This window comes from Lissotriton vulgaris, chromosome 7 (genome assembly GCF_964263255.1).
Source record: "Lissotriton vulgaris chromosome 7, aLisVul1.2, whole genome shotgun sequence".
NCBI lineage: Eukaryota > Metazoa > Chordata > Amphibia > Caudata > Salamandridae > Lissotriton > Lissotriton vulgaris.
The window spans coordinates 239,339,300-239,354,291 of NC_141695.1; the positions used below are offsets into that span (position 1 = coordinate 239,339,300).

General features: G+C 41.5%; 1 protein-coding gene across 1 annotated transcript in view; it reads right to left on the reverse strand.

Annotated features, from left to right (window-relative positions):
* LOC147701284 (alpha-tectorin-like) overlaps positions 1–14,992 on the reverse strand; it is a 550,081-nt gene that overhangs the window by 168,139 nt on the left and 366,950 nt on the right. The window lies entirely within an intron of this gene.

The window sequence follows — 14,992 nt, forward strand, 5'->3', positions numbered from 1 at the left end:
CCGCTTTAGCGGCAGGAAACTGCAGCTAAAGCGGCGATAATCGGCTTCATAATATGCCCTTGTGAATTCCCATAGTAGCCCAGGTTCACACCAGAACCTGGGCTTCTATGGGCATTCACAAGGGCACATTATCAACCCCTTATCGCCACTTTACCTGCAGTTTTCTGCCGCTAAAGCAGCGATAATTTTATTGCTGTTCCTTGATAATATTGCCCCTAATTTCTGTTCTCATGTGTTTCATTTTAAGGACTTGCTGAACCACACTCTTTCTTGCGGACCCTAGTGTCCTAGACAAACGGGTGACGGGAGGCAAACACTAAGAGCTGGGTGCAGTAGGCCGACGCTCTCTCTTCCCTCCCTCTCTTCTTTTGACTCTCCCTCCCCTTCTCCCTTCCACACATTCCACCTCCCTCCCATTCTCACTATCGTCCTTTCCTTCCGACTACCTTTCTTTACCTCTTCCACATAGCACACATACTTATGTTTCATTTTTGTTTTAAAAGTTTCCTGCACTGCTTCCATTGGAACCCAACCCACGTTTTCTATATAACACTGTTTGTTCTACTAAACATATGTTTCTATTAATTTATGTTTCAATAAAGGTTACTTTTTTTCAAAAAAATAACTGAGTGTATAGGTCTTCTTTTTCTGACAATTGTCTAATATTTATGGTGAAAATCATCTGTTTATAGGAGATTGTAAGGGCCAACCTTTCTAATATTACAGTGCACCTACCAAACATAATCTAACTGACTATTAGACAAATGAAGCTGGGTAATTCTACAACTGCAAGAGTTCTATGGGTGTATCACTTTATAACACCACAAGTACTGCCTGTGTGATTACAGAACAAATAAGGCACTGCCTAGGACCACCGAGGCTTCAGGGACTGCTGAGGCCCACCCTGCATATTTAAATAAAGCCCTGGAATGTGGCAATCCCCGGACTTCAATTTGCCTCAAACCCCCCGAACAATTAGTAAACAATACCCGGGAAGGTGGTGGTCCCCTAGGCTGCAAAACGTCTTTATGCCCTTCCGCGCCTAATTTACATGTGACATTAATATCCCCAGTCCTACGGAGACCCCGCAATATAATAATTGGATTGGCCACGGAACATTACCCACCAGGGGCCTCATTTATATGAATGGGTAAGACCCTGGTTTATTTTTTTTGTTTATTTTTTTCTCTCCATTTTTACCATCCGCATCCCCTCTATTAAAGCAATTCAAGGTTTTCTTCCTCTTGCTTCAAGTAGTCAAACAAGGATTTGCTATCACAGGGTGGAAGCCATGCAATGCACACCACGGGACATTGTATGAACTGCGCCTGTGACAGGTCGCCCTCCCTAGACCATGATGCATTTGTTAGTATAAACGCATACTAACACTACTTACACACGTGTAGTACAGTGACCAGAATGTAGTGAAGAAGCAGAGGAAGCGCAAAATCCAAAAATATAAATCCTACCAGAAGTCGGATGACCTAGTTCAATGAGCCGACGACCCTGGCATGAGTAGCAACAGCCTCACGAAGAAGACGGGTATACAGCACAACACAAGCAATTTTGAAATATTGGTGAGTGGTGCTTTCAATTAACTTCTCCCGCTCATCGCTAAATTTATGTAGTGAAGAGGCAGAAAGCAGTGGATCCAATAAGTAGATTTATTACAGAAAAACAAGACACCTGAAACAGCCACCAACAGGAGCAGACAGCAAGGCAACCGTCTTCTCCAGCACTGTGTACAAACTCCGCAAGATTCCCCTCATGAGAGCCCTACATTCTAACATTACATACTTAGATTCTAGTAGAATTACATACTAACATTCTACTATGACTTACATTGGAATACAACACAGAGCACATGACTTTACTGCAATGAGCTCATGGTATCATCCACGAGTCTTGAGACCGGCAGGTGTAAGTATTTCGCTTCCCACTCCCGATATTGTATAAACGCAAACTAACACTACTTCCACAGGTATGCTAAAGTACTCAGAGCACATCTCTTTACAGCAATGAGCTCACAATTTAGGCTCACAGTTTAATCCCTGAGTCTTCACACCAGTAGGGGTGAGTAGTTTGCTTCCCACTCTCTATATACTATAAACGCATACTAACACTACTTACACACTTATACTACAGCGGCTAGTATCCTACAGCGCCCAGAGCCCATCACTTTACAGCAATCAGCTCGGTTTGATCCCCAATTCTTCACACCGGTAGGCGTGAGTACTTCACTTCCCATTTCCGGTACAGTATAAACGCACGGTACCGGTCAGTAGTTTGCTTCCCACTCCCTGTATGGTATAACGCCTACTAACAGTACTAGCACACATATACTACAGCGCCCAGAGCCCATCCTTTTACAGTAATCACCTCTGTTTCATTCCCAAGTCTTCACACCAGTAGGCTTAGCTACTTTGCTTCCTGCTTCCGGTATACTATCAACACACAGTAGCGGTCAGTAGTTTGCTTCCCACTCCTTGTGTGGTATAAACGCCTACCAACACTACTTGCACACGTATGCTACAAACACCAGACCACATCACTTTACAGCAATGACCTCAGGGTTTAGGCTCTCGGTTTCATACCCGAGTGTAGCACCATATCATATCAGCACCATGTCACTGCACTTTCAGATCGGTAACAGTCACTACTTCGCTTCGCACTTCACCACAAAGCTTACAGTGCTCCTATCCGCCTTTCCTACTTTTTTTGCCCTTTTTTTCCAGCTACTAGCTTCATCAAAATCACAAAATGGAAGCCATCACCTCCTAGTTACAACAATATCACAGCCAATAAGCAGCAAGCTCCTGCTCGTAACGCCTTAGCCAATCAGATGGCAGAATTCCCAAATATTGATATCTGTAAATTTTGATATTTCTCAAAAACTACTGAACAAATTCACACCAAATTATCAAAAGAGTGCTTTCTACACCAAGACCCTTCTCCCTGCCAAATTTGGGGTAATTCCGTTCACCCGTTCGACCTGTAGCCTTCTGTAAACTTTCCTATGGAAAATAACAGGGAGAAAACACGTTTTGGGACCCCCCCCCTTTTATCTCGGCCCCCCTTGACAAATCACCCCCACACTTTCAACATAGGAGCTGGTATAAAGAAATATTTTTTTTTTAAAATGTCATGAAGATTCATCAAAGGACGCCAAAGTTATAAGCAAAACAGAAAATGCTCTTCTATGGAACCTCAGTCCTAACTCTATAACTACCTACTGGCAACGGCCAGTAGGTAGTAAAGAACAAATTAGAATAGTTCCCTGATTCTTTTAGCTTTCAAACTTCTCTCTATTACTGTCTTTCTAATTTTCCATACAAACAATTTTATTAATATTCAAGTACACATACTAGTCAGAAATGTAACGTATTCTATCAACACACTTTCTAGAACATTCTACAACACATGGAGGTTAAAAGTTCATAATTTTTTTTAAACCTAACGATATTTTTTTGCAACATTTTCTCAAACATTTAACAGCATGTGCAGGTTAAAAGTTGACTATTGTTTTATGTTCAGACACTGCATTCCAAATGCAAGTAGCAGGTGTGGTTGAGCTGATCAAATTTTATCCTATAATATATACTCCACTATCAAACTGCTTTTTCTTAACCAATCACAAAGATGCTTTTCCAAAAAATAAATGTGCACCCTACTTTTAAAAAACAATGCTTTTCATCTCCCAATCAGGTACCGTTTTGTATGCGAAAAGAAACAAGTTCCCCATCTTTAAACATATCTCTTATTCTACGAAGCTGAGCTACAGACATCTTTCCATACCTTCCAGCTATACCTTCAAAATGCTAGTGTGGATCATAGGACATAGCTGTTTTCTGGTGTAAGAGGTATGCAGAACAGAGACGTATTGACTTAGACCTAGGTTTACAAAATGTGGACATTAAATGGTTTGGACAGAGAGGATTGAAGTGGGACCAATTGTTGCCTATGGTTAAAACCTGTTTGCTTCTCCAACACCCTGACCTCATGATTGTGCACTGTGGTGGAAATGAACTAGGCACATTGACTGGGGTAGGTTTGGAAATGCTTATGAAGGACACCTTTGGGCAATTGATGTTACTTTTGCCTCAAACTGTCTTTGTATATTCCAACATATGCCAACATATGCCAAAGACCGAAGTGGAAATGGTCCAAATAATTTTGTCCTCAGATTGAAAAATCTCGGAAGAAAGTCAACAATGCTGTGTCTGCATACCTTAGAGACCACAAAATGTGCTCTATCTACAACAACAACGTACGTTTTGATATGGCGGATATATACAGAAGTGATGGAGTACACTTCACAGATCAGGAAAACCGAATTTTCCTAAATAACTTGAAGCTGTGCATCCGCACTTATATGAAGCTCCTACTAATGAACACAAAGGGCTCTTTCTAGAGCCACCCTAAAACTTACAACTTAGGCCCGCTATTTTAGGGCCAGATAACGGCAACTCCCGGACGCTGCCCAAATTTATTCTCCACACAGCTGTGGTGCAGCGGCCAGACCATCTCACTTTGCAGCACAGACCTCTCGCTTTGATCCCCGGCCATACTCACCCATAAGGGTGAGTAGTGTGCACTTCACAAACACCGTATTGATTTACCTAAGCATTCCCTATACAACACCACCTAAGCACCATATACAAGTTGAACACGTGTGGCACAGCTCCCAGAGCACATGACTTCACAGCATATCACACACAGTTTAGGCTCATGGTTTCATCCCCGAATTCGGCAGAAGCTCAGATTAGCATCATGAGACGCTAGGTAATACCTCACAAATTTTCGGTACCCCAGGACTTTCAGAGCAGAACGGATCAGTAGTTTATCCTAGTAGGTATAAACACATGCTGACACTACTTCCACAGGTGTAGTGCAGCGGCCACGGCACATGACTTCACAGCATAAGACACACAATTTGAGCTCACGCTTTAATCCTGAGTCCTGTACCAGCTCATCTTAGCAGCAACAGACTCTAAGCAATACCTCACTTAATTTTCAAAACCCACCCCTTTCACACCGGTAGAGGTGAATACTTCGCTTCGCACACCCTAAACACCCCACCGAGGTTACAGTGCTCCTACCCTCGTATTTCCCACTTTTTAAAAACTTTTTTTCCCTTACTCGCTTCAACAGAATCATAAAATGGCGGTCAACACTTGCAACCGTTTGCACCGCTCGCAGCCAATAAGCAGCAAGCTCGTGCTCGTAACGCATCAGCCAATCAGATGGTAGAATTCCCAAATATCGATATCTGTAAATTTAGATATTTCTCAAAAACTACTGAACAGATTTACACCAAATAAATAAGTGTGTGCTTTCTAGACGAAGACCCTCCTAAATTTGAGGTAATTCCATTCACCCGTTTGACCTGTAGCCTTGTCTAAAGTTTCCTATGGAAATTACCATGGAGAAAACACGCTTTGGGACCCCCCTTTTTTCTCAGCCCCTCCTTGACGAATCACCCCCAAACTTTCAACATAGGAGCTGATATCAACAAAAAATTTGTTTTAAAAATTCCGCGAGGATTCGTCAATCGGCACCAAAGTTATTGGGAATAGAATTTTGCTATTTTCCTATGGTAAATAGGTCCTAACTATAACTACCTACTGGTGACCGCCAGTAGCTAATATATAAGGAATAAAGTAAGATAATTGCAATTACAAACAGCCAGCAAAAGTAATAACAATGAGGGTCAACAGTCTAGTCTATTTTTTAATGGAAACAAAAAAGGATTCCTATGCACAATGTCACTTTAATTAGATGTTCCAGACAGCGGGACTCTATGGTCCAATTGAATGCCGGAGCCGAAACGCGTTGACTGTCCATGCTTAGCACTAATGGTGTATTCAAATCAAACCAAATATACTTTATTCGGTTTTTGTGATACAAAACCATAAAAGTTCATAATACATACAATTTACAATCCAGATTATAATAAAAAACACTTTGCGAGACCAAGATGCAGTAGGATAGGGTCCCAATCATAAATATTTTTCCACTCCAAGGTTGAGACAGTATCAGAGGAGTTCATATATAGTCATAGGAGTTCATGTTTAGTCTTTTGTTACATGACCAGATGTTTCCCGAAAAAAAAAGGAACATGATACATTTTATGAATCCTGCCATATGGGGTATGATTTCGAAAGAGGAGGAAAACACGGGATTTTGGGGTAGAAATCATATAAGTCCCATATAGATATTGGGCCGTCTCTTACTTGAGGCGGCCAGGTTTTCAAGTAAGGGACAATATTTCTGTCTCTGAATCTCACAAACACCAAGTCGCCAGAAATATCTTTGGGAAGGGAGCCCAACCAGCCCACCCTTCTAACGCTCCTTATTGCTCCATATAGATTACGAGGCAGTGGCCTATTTTTTGACAGCCAGAATTTAGTTTTATTAACTAAGTCATGTTGACTCTCAGTTTTTCCAAGTGGGAGAGCAGGTACACCCGCAAGGATGCACACGTACGGGGCCGCTTCCGGTGGTAAATGAATAGAATTAGCTTTATTGTGACCTACTCTAGGTGCGGTCAACTGGGGAAGGGAAACTTTAGCGGGGTATTTAGCGTTTTTTTGCCCTGCTGCACTAGGGGCAGTAGGTTGTGTTTGACGCCTTTTATCCTGCACAGTGGTTTAGGGCCTAGGTGAGTGGGAGGTGACTTAGGGCGGTTGGGTGTGTCACTACATTTGTCAGCCAACGGGTTTGACTTGATGGCTTTCTCTAATCCAGAGAGCCTATCCCCTAACATGTTAATTTTATCTAACAACGGAGCTATCATAGAGCTAACCAATTGTTCTATAAGGGGTAATATGTGCAAGAGGGGAGGAGATGTTATGGCCTCTGGATACTCAACAGTCGGTGGAATCATAGAAGAATTAGCAGTGGATGGGCTTGGGCACAATTTCTGGGTTTTGGGGTTGTTTCCGCCTTGATTGACCCCGTTATACCTCCTTTTCAGAGATGGAGCCTGAGTGGGTTCACTACTTTTAGTGTTCGGGCTGCAGGTTTGGATAGAAGATGTGGGGGAATCTAGGAGTGTAGCCTTGTCTGGTAGGGTACTATCGCTTTTGGGCGGAGGGGGAGTTTCCAATACAGCATAGTTGGATTTACATAGGAAGTTTAACTCGTCTAGCAGGGAGGACATTTGCCCAATACCTGCAACGCTAGTTGAATGGTCCCCCTTGGAGGTCATGGTAATAAAGGGATATAGAGGGGCGATATATTAGAAAGTCCACCGATATGGAGACAAATTGATTAAAGGGGGTCTTTACCTTCTTTATAGTTGGCTTACAGTGTGGCAGCCAAAGGGGGTGGCCCGTCCCGTCCTTATCCGGCCTTTGAGAGCTGTAGAGGGCCCGCCCTTTGCCTGGGCTTCACCCCGGGCTATGTCCCGCCCGCGTCCCGCGTCGCCGGAATAGGAGCGAGATTAAATCACCACAGGCGGGGGGGGGGCGGGAATGCCGAGGGAAGAGGCAGCAGCTGGGAAGCAGAGAGCCTGCTAGTCCTCGCAGTCCCTCGGCATCAGGTGCAGTTCAGGTCCTTTCCCCACAGCACGACCCGCACAAAGTGACAAGTGCTAACAAAGCGCAGGAAATCCCACGTCGTCCTTCCCTCAGAGCAGTACACCGTGAGCGGCAATGGTGTATTAAATAAAGCACTTTATGGAAAAAATACATGTGGACTTTTCTCCTTGTGCCGTGGAACTCTCGTTGAGTGTGGAAGCGTAGTTTTGCTGAAGATATCCGTGCAGTGGCTGGTCTGCACACCACGAGCACTCCATAACTGAGGTGAAGCGGGCTCGTGCTGTTATTAGCCCCTTCTTGTGAAAGGGGAAACTTGAAAGGACACCTCTGCAACAAAGAAAACAGAAAAGGAACGCTGCGAGGCATCCGAGGTACGGAATAGAGACTGGAAGCAGCGGAAGCTTGGTGGTGAGTATGGAAGACGGGGAGAGGCTTGTGAGTGACAGCCAACTACGCTGCATGTGCAGTGGAGGAGGCAAGCCTCATGGCTGAAATCTCCACCTCTGAGCCTCAAACTTTGCCTCTGGGCCGGAAGCTCCGCCCCCAACCAGAAGCTCCGCCCCCGGGCAGGAAACTCCGCCTCCGGGCCGGAATTTCCGCCCCGAGTGCGGACGTAAAGTTAGTAGTCCTAAATCTATTCTGTGAATACCGAAAGTAGTAAGTTCATTCTGTGAATCCCGAAAGTAGTAAGTTCACGATGCGAATCCCGAAATAGTAAGTGCATTCTGTGAATACCAAAGAGTAGTAAGTATAGGATTTAGTCTTAAGTTCATTCTGTGAATCGGGCCCACAATGTCTTTCTCTTCAATGGAGAAGTATTTCAAAAACAAGGCACAGCAATGGGGACATCTTTTACGCCCACATAAGCAAACCTCCTGATGGCGGTATCGGAGCCTGAGGTACTGAGAAGCAAGCACAAGTCCAATATCAAAATCTGGACAAGGTTTAGAGACGACCTATTTGTAATATGGGAAGGAGAGTCATCCGATCTTGAAACCTTTACCCAGACACTAAACAATAACAACTACAACGTATCTTTCACATCCACATGCAGCAAAGCACAGGTAACATTTCTGGACATGGAAGTATTCAGTAAAGACCAGAGAATATGCACAGAAAACCAACCACCACCAACTGCATTGTCCGTGCCAACAGCAGGCAACCACAACATCTGAAGTGGAGCATACCATATGGAGAAATGCTTTGTGCCAAAATAAACTGTTCAGAAATAGCAGATATTGTTCAGAATCTAGATGAAATGAGTGCAGATTCCTGGAGAGAAGTTATCCGCCCGGAGTAATTGAAAGTGCCAAAACGAAAGTAAAACTGAAAACAAGGTCAGAACTATTGGAAGGAACTGAGAATCATGAAGAAGATAATACAACACGAATAATCATGGATTTCAATGTAGAGAATAAAAACTTAAGATCTATCATAAAGAAGCATTGGAGCATCCTCATGCTTGATGAAACTTTGAAAAGGAAGCTAACAGTAACACTGAAAATCACTTATAGGAAGACAGTCTCCCTGGGTGATCTCCTAACACATAGCCTTCTGGGGAGCCAAAAACCTGAAATAACATTGTGGCTCACAAAACCTGGATTTTGGAAATGCTCCAAATGTAGGGCGTGTGAACATGGCCAGAATACACAGACATATCGACTACAAAATGGAAATGCGGAACAAATAATCAATCATATCACATGTGAATCTAAATATGTGATATACATTCTAGAATATCCGTGTAGGAAACAATATGTTGGTAGCACCATTAATAAACTGAAATTATGAATACTTCAGTACCTCAGGGCGATAAAAAACGGAGACCTGTCGTACCCCATGGCTAAACATTTTGCAGAAAAACACTTGGGAGACAATCAGCTACTAAAATACTTAGGAGTAAAACTGGTAAAACAAAAAGAAAGAGGAAGGGACAGGATGCTCGAACCGAGAAAAACTTAAACGAAATTGATCTTAGCCATTGGGAAGGAAAACCCGTTTGGTCACCCGTTTGGTCAGAATCTGGACGCTGAATTGCACGTACATCTATAATGAAATGGAGTAGAATCAAGAGAGGAAAAAAAGTGAAATAATAATAATTAAGTATAAAGAGAAAAAGGGGAAAAAAGAAAGAAAGTAATGGTGTCCTAACACACGAAGGACATATCCAGAATACAACATATGAGTTTATATAAATACATCACAAGGAGAATATGAACTGTTAAGTGGCAATCATGATCGTTTCATTAAATAAAGATGGATTAAGGAGAATATAGACCCGATGCCAGAAGAATGACTAATGTGATGAAATCTTTGTTTGTTGAATGATGCTACCAATCCATTGACTTAAAACACTTTTTAATGACAATATGTAAGAAATTCTACTTTAGAAAGAAGAAGAAGGTTAAGATGAACTGTAACATGATTATATATATTGCACTGAGCATCGTCAAAATTTAAAAGCTGCTAGTTTTGGATCTTCGACTAAGACTCTAACAGCAACACTTTAAACAACAATGGATAGTCTTAACAAACACATATGATTGTACCTGGCACTTTAGTATACTACATTCTTTCAGGACGGTAAATTAATTAACTATAATGTACTTTACAGATTAGTTTTATAGAATAACTGTTACTGTCCAAATATAATTTTGGGATGCACTGGTCTTTAATTATCCAATTTTTTTATGAATATAAGTTTACCCTGGTAATAATAAAAAAAGGTCAGATAAACACTGCTCTTAACTACCTTTGAGTAAGGGTACTTCACTATAAGGAATATAAGGAATAAAGTAAGAAAATGGCAGCTACAAACAGCCAGCAAAAGTAATAACAATGAGGGTGAACAGTCTAATCTATTTTTTAATGGAAACAAACAAGGGATCCTATGCACAATGTCACTTTAAATAGATGTTCTAGACAGCGGGACTCTATGGTCCAGTTGAAGGCAGGAGCCGAAATGCATTGACCGTCCACACTTAGCACTAATGGTGCATTAAATAAAGCTCTTTATGGTAAAAATACCTGTGGACTTCTCTCCTTGTGCCGTGGAACTGTCGTCGAGAGTGTGGAAGCGAAGTTGTGCTGAAGATATATATATATATATCTATATATATATATATATATCTTCATAATCACCAACGCTTTCACCTCACGCAGCAAGGCAACCACGGCACCATGAAGAAAGTCAGGTCTGGACAATTATTTTCCTTTTTTAGTATTTGTTTCAATTCACCGTTTGTGCAGAGATATAGACAGTTTACGCATTTCGGCGCTATGCCTTCAACTGGACTATAGAGGCCAGCTGTCTGGATCGCCATTTTCAAGTGATAGGTGCTCATTACGATCCCTTGTTTGTTTGTACCCTTGTGCATGTTTCTAGACTGCTAACCCACTGTTCTTATCAAATGGCTTTATATTTCTGCCATTTTTACCTTTCATCAAATTTGAAGTACATTAATTAATATTGTACAAACTTTTGGAGAATAATATGGTCATCACATACAAGTACATTATTTGCAAGTAAAATGCTAGTGCAAAACAATCTTATCAATTATAGATAGAGTAAAAACATTCAATTTTCCAAGTCTTCACTTTTCATTAACTGTAAAGTATATCTGTGATCTCTATGTTTGCAATGTTGTAGAGCATCGTCAAAAAAGTGCAAATATATTATTTACACAATAAAGTGCTGGTGCAGAAAATATTTACAGAGATGAATGATGTAGGGCAGAATTTCTAAAAAGGAGAGGGTCAAACATTTCATCGTTAACATTAAGGGATATTTGAAAACCATGATTTAGACAGTAAAGTACAAATGCATTATTTACAAATAAAGTGCCCATTCAGAGAGGTGTTTTAAGTTATTAATCAAGTAGAGTCATTTTTCAAGAGCGACCAACCATGTAAACATTTTTGCAGTAAAACTTGGGGCTTAATTTCAATTCTGGTATGTATTCTTGGTGAGGCAACATTGATGTTAATCCTAAGAACTCCTGCTTCTAGATGTTAAAATGTAAGAATAAAATACATGCAAAAAGAGGGGGCCATTCAGTTTTGTCAGTGAAATAATAAAAGCTACTGACGTAAATAATTAATTTACTCTCTTAATTTCTATGCAAGGTAAGTACTTAATCAATAATAACTCAGATCGGAAGAAGGAAACAGAGTCCGTGGTGTTAGAGTTCTTAGGGGTTTTATTCCTTAAAAAGGAATGGTCATGGCCAGGATATCATGTTCTGACCACCACAGGGGTGTCAGAAGGGATAGAGCGCTACATTTTATTAACAGTACATAGCTTATATACTTATTTTACACCATTGGAAACAGTATAGAAGGCGTAACAGCTGAGAGAAGACAAGATAACAGTATACACGTGGTACATGTGCGTAATCAAGAGGCGTGAACTAGAGGTGTGTTCTAGAAACGTCACAGGTAAGTGTCACAAAAGGGGTGGCACTAACAGGAATGTTGCAATATCAGCAGAAATCGGAAGCTTGGATGCGCGCGCAGCTGCATGACGTGTAACTGACGTGAAGCTGGCGGGTGCAGGGGACTTGACATTTACACTGACGGAAAGAGACAGAAGTCTGGCATGTCAGATCAACTTGTGCTTCTATCATATCTGGTATCTGATATTTAGGAACTAGGCTATCTGGGCGGAAAGGTCTCTAGGGCAGAAGCTATTCTATACTTGCTGTGAGTGCGTGTATAAGCGCCTGAGTGTCTGTATGAGAAGCGTGGGGGCACGGGCCTTCCATGGGAGCATGGCAACAAGGGCTATGAATTACTTGAATAACTTGCATATAGACAGGCCGGCCCTTTGGCTCTGCAGCTGGGAGGAATGTTTACTGAAACTAGCAGGCAGGAATGTATTTTCGGGGAGCGGAACAGATAACTCGAAGGTTATAGTCAATCTTGGCAGGCAGCGGGCTGAGCTGAGCGCGAGGGGTCGCGCTGAAAGTAAGTCAGAGTTCACGGGTATAGAGGCAGCCTGGGCAGAGGCCCTTGGAGTCAGAAGCCAGGAAAGAGGCTCGGTGGCAGAAATTCAGGGCCTACTCAGCCAGAGCTGAAAAACGTAGAAGTACGTTACAAAAGGACGTTGGCATGGCATACTTAGGAACGGACCATTCAACCCATTCATGGTGGGTCTGAAAGAGGACATGTTAACGTTGGACGCAAATGTATTTGCGTCTTCATAGCTGGTACAGGAGGGAAGTTACATGCACTTTAACTCGTACATGGAGACGGTGGGGTACGCGCTAGGGAACATAACTTGACCATAAAATTTTATATTTCCTCATTCCCTCCTTGTTCCCTATGGACCCTTCATGATATATCAATCCTCATGAATCGATCAGTCTGTTCTTGTAACATTATTTGTTCATCTTTCTTTCTTTGGCTGTTTGAGAGGAAACTGGAATGTTCAATGCATGATGTGGCACACAGTCCACATATCGCCGGCCCACACTGTAGGCACAGGCAGCAGCTGAATACTATGACCAGGCCGAAACCTAGGAAGGATAGGATCTTCCATCCCCAGGCTGTTAACGTTGTCCAGAACCAACCGGACCAAGTCCAGGTGCCTGGATTCTGATGTATCTGATTTGCAATGTTATGCAGACGGGTAATAGCTTGATAGACAGATGGTGCATTTTGTGCAATGAAAACGCAGCAACTTGACCCGATGACCTTACAGGCTCCACCTCTATCTGCCAAGATGACGTCAATAACAAGACGATTTTGAAGGACAACAACCCGCATAGCAGATTGCTCCTCCGTTAAGTTACCTAAGGCGGAGGCAGTTTCATGTACTACAGCTTCAAGTGTTCTAGTTAATCTACGTATTAATTTACTGTTTTGGACAGGTCCTAAAAAGAAAAAGAATCCTTTATTAAAATCAGTATACTGTTCCCATGCCGTTTCTGTGTAGTCGACAAGTGGGACATCTCTTCTGGGTCTATTCTTTACAAGATTTGTATTTCTGTGATAGTCAGGGGGAGCTAGAAAAACAGGTGGCAGAAGGAATGCAAGATAACAGGTACCATCCCAGTCTGGAGGTAAACGTATGTATGCGGTATGACCACAAACAAAATAGGAATGACTGATAGCTTTAAAGGACGATTTACCATGGTCACTGAATTCGACCACAGTAGTGCATTTACTATGACCTAAGTGTACTGAACCTTTCTTTCGGACACATAATTCACCAGTGACTGGTAATACTAGCATATGGGGCAGAACTGGAGCAGCTTCGGATTCGACAGTAAGGATCATAAGACTAATTGTGTAGTTACCTAATCCATAATGTGAACAACAAGGACCCCCTGTTTAATTACTAGGTATGTAATGCAGGGAAATAACAGTGTGAAAAAAGGTGAAACATTCAATAACACAACTAGGGGGGAGACCAGTATGTAAAGCACACAAATCAATTAAAAATATAACAAGTACCAATTTATTAATAAAAATACATTTTCCAAAGTTTATACAGGAACATATTCATTACAATGTTAAAAACACACACAAATGTGTATGGCTAAAATAATTATTACACAATATCACAGGAAATTAGTTAAAACAAAGGTGGCAAACAATGTAATCAGTCGACGCGCGTTTCGGCGTTGTCAAAACGCCTTCATCAGGAGCCACATACAGTCTGAAAAACATATTTTTTTAAAAAAGATACAGTTAGAGACATTTCTTCATCAAAAACTTTTTACCAACAACAAACATAAAAGTTAATTCTTTGTGCTTACATATCATGGACAACCCTATATGAAACAGTTACCATATGTAACTGCAATTGATACAAACTATTTCATATCTGTTTATATTTGAGCAGTAATCATCCCCAAGCTTTATATCATGTGCCCAGGAGGGGAGAAAGCTGTGGGAAGGGGGGGGGGCGGCGGGGGGTGGGGGGACCGGATTAATTATTTTGTGAGGGATGCACACTAAACGATAGGGTAGAGCCTTAAATATATGATCTCGCAAGCATATAATTTTTTGTCCTATATTTGCTATCAAGTGGACAAATGTGTGCAAATCATCTTTTTAATGGTTATTCGAAAGTTTTAAAATGGAGATAGTCTATATATAACTTCTCTTGATTCTGAAGTACTCTTACCTAGTGAACACAGTATAGGTGATCTCTAATAAATCTGGATACGGTCCAACATCTGATTTCTTAGTCGTAACTGACACTTGGATTAGTCTAGTACGGCTATTTTGGTCTGAAAGAAATGTACTGATTAATCATGTGTTGTCCTAATATATAAATATATACAAACGATATTTCCATCCATGCACCATAGTGTGCCAGATTATTTATGTAGCTGGGAGACCTTTTAAGGAAAATTCTTATTAAGGCTGAATATTCTTTTACTGTTATCACTAGATCTAGTTGTAGATAAATCTCCCTAGAAAGGAGCATTCGCCTTTTTTAC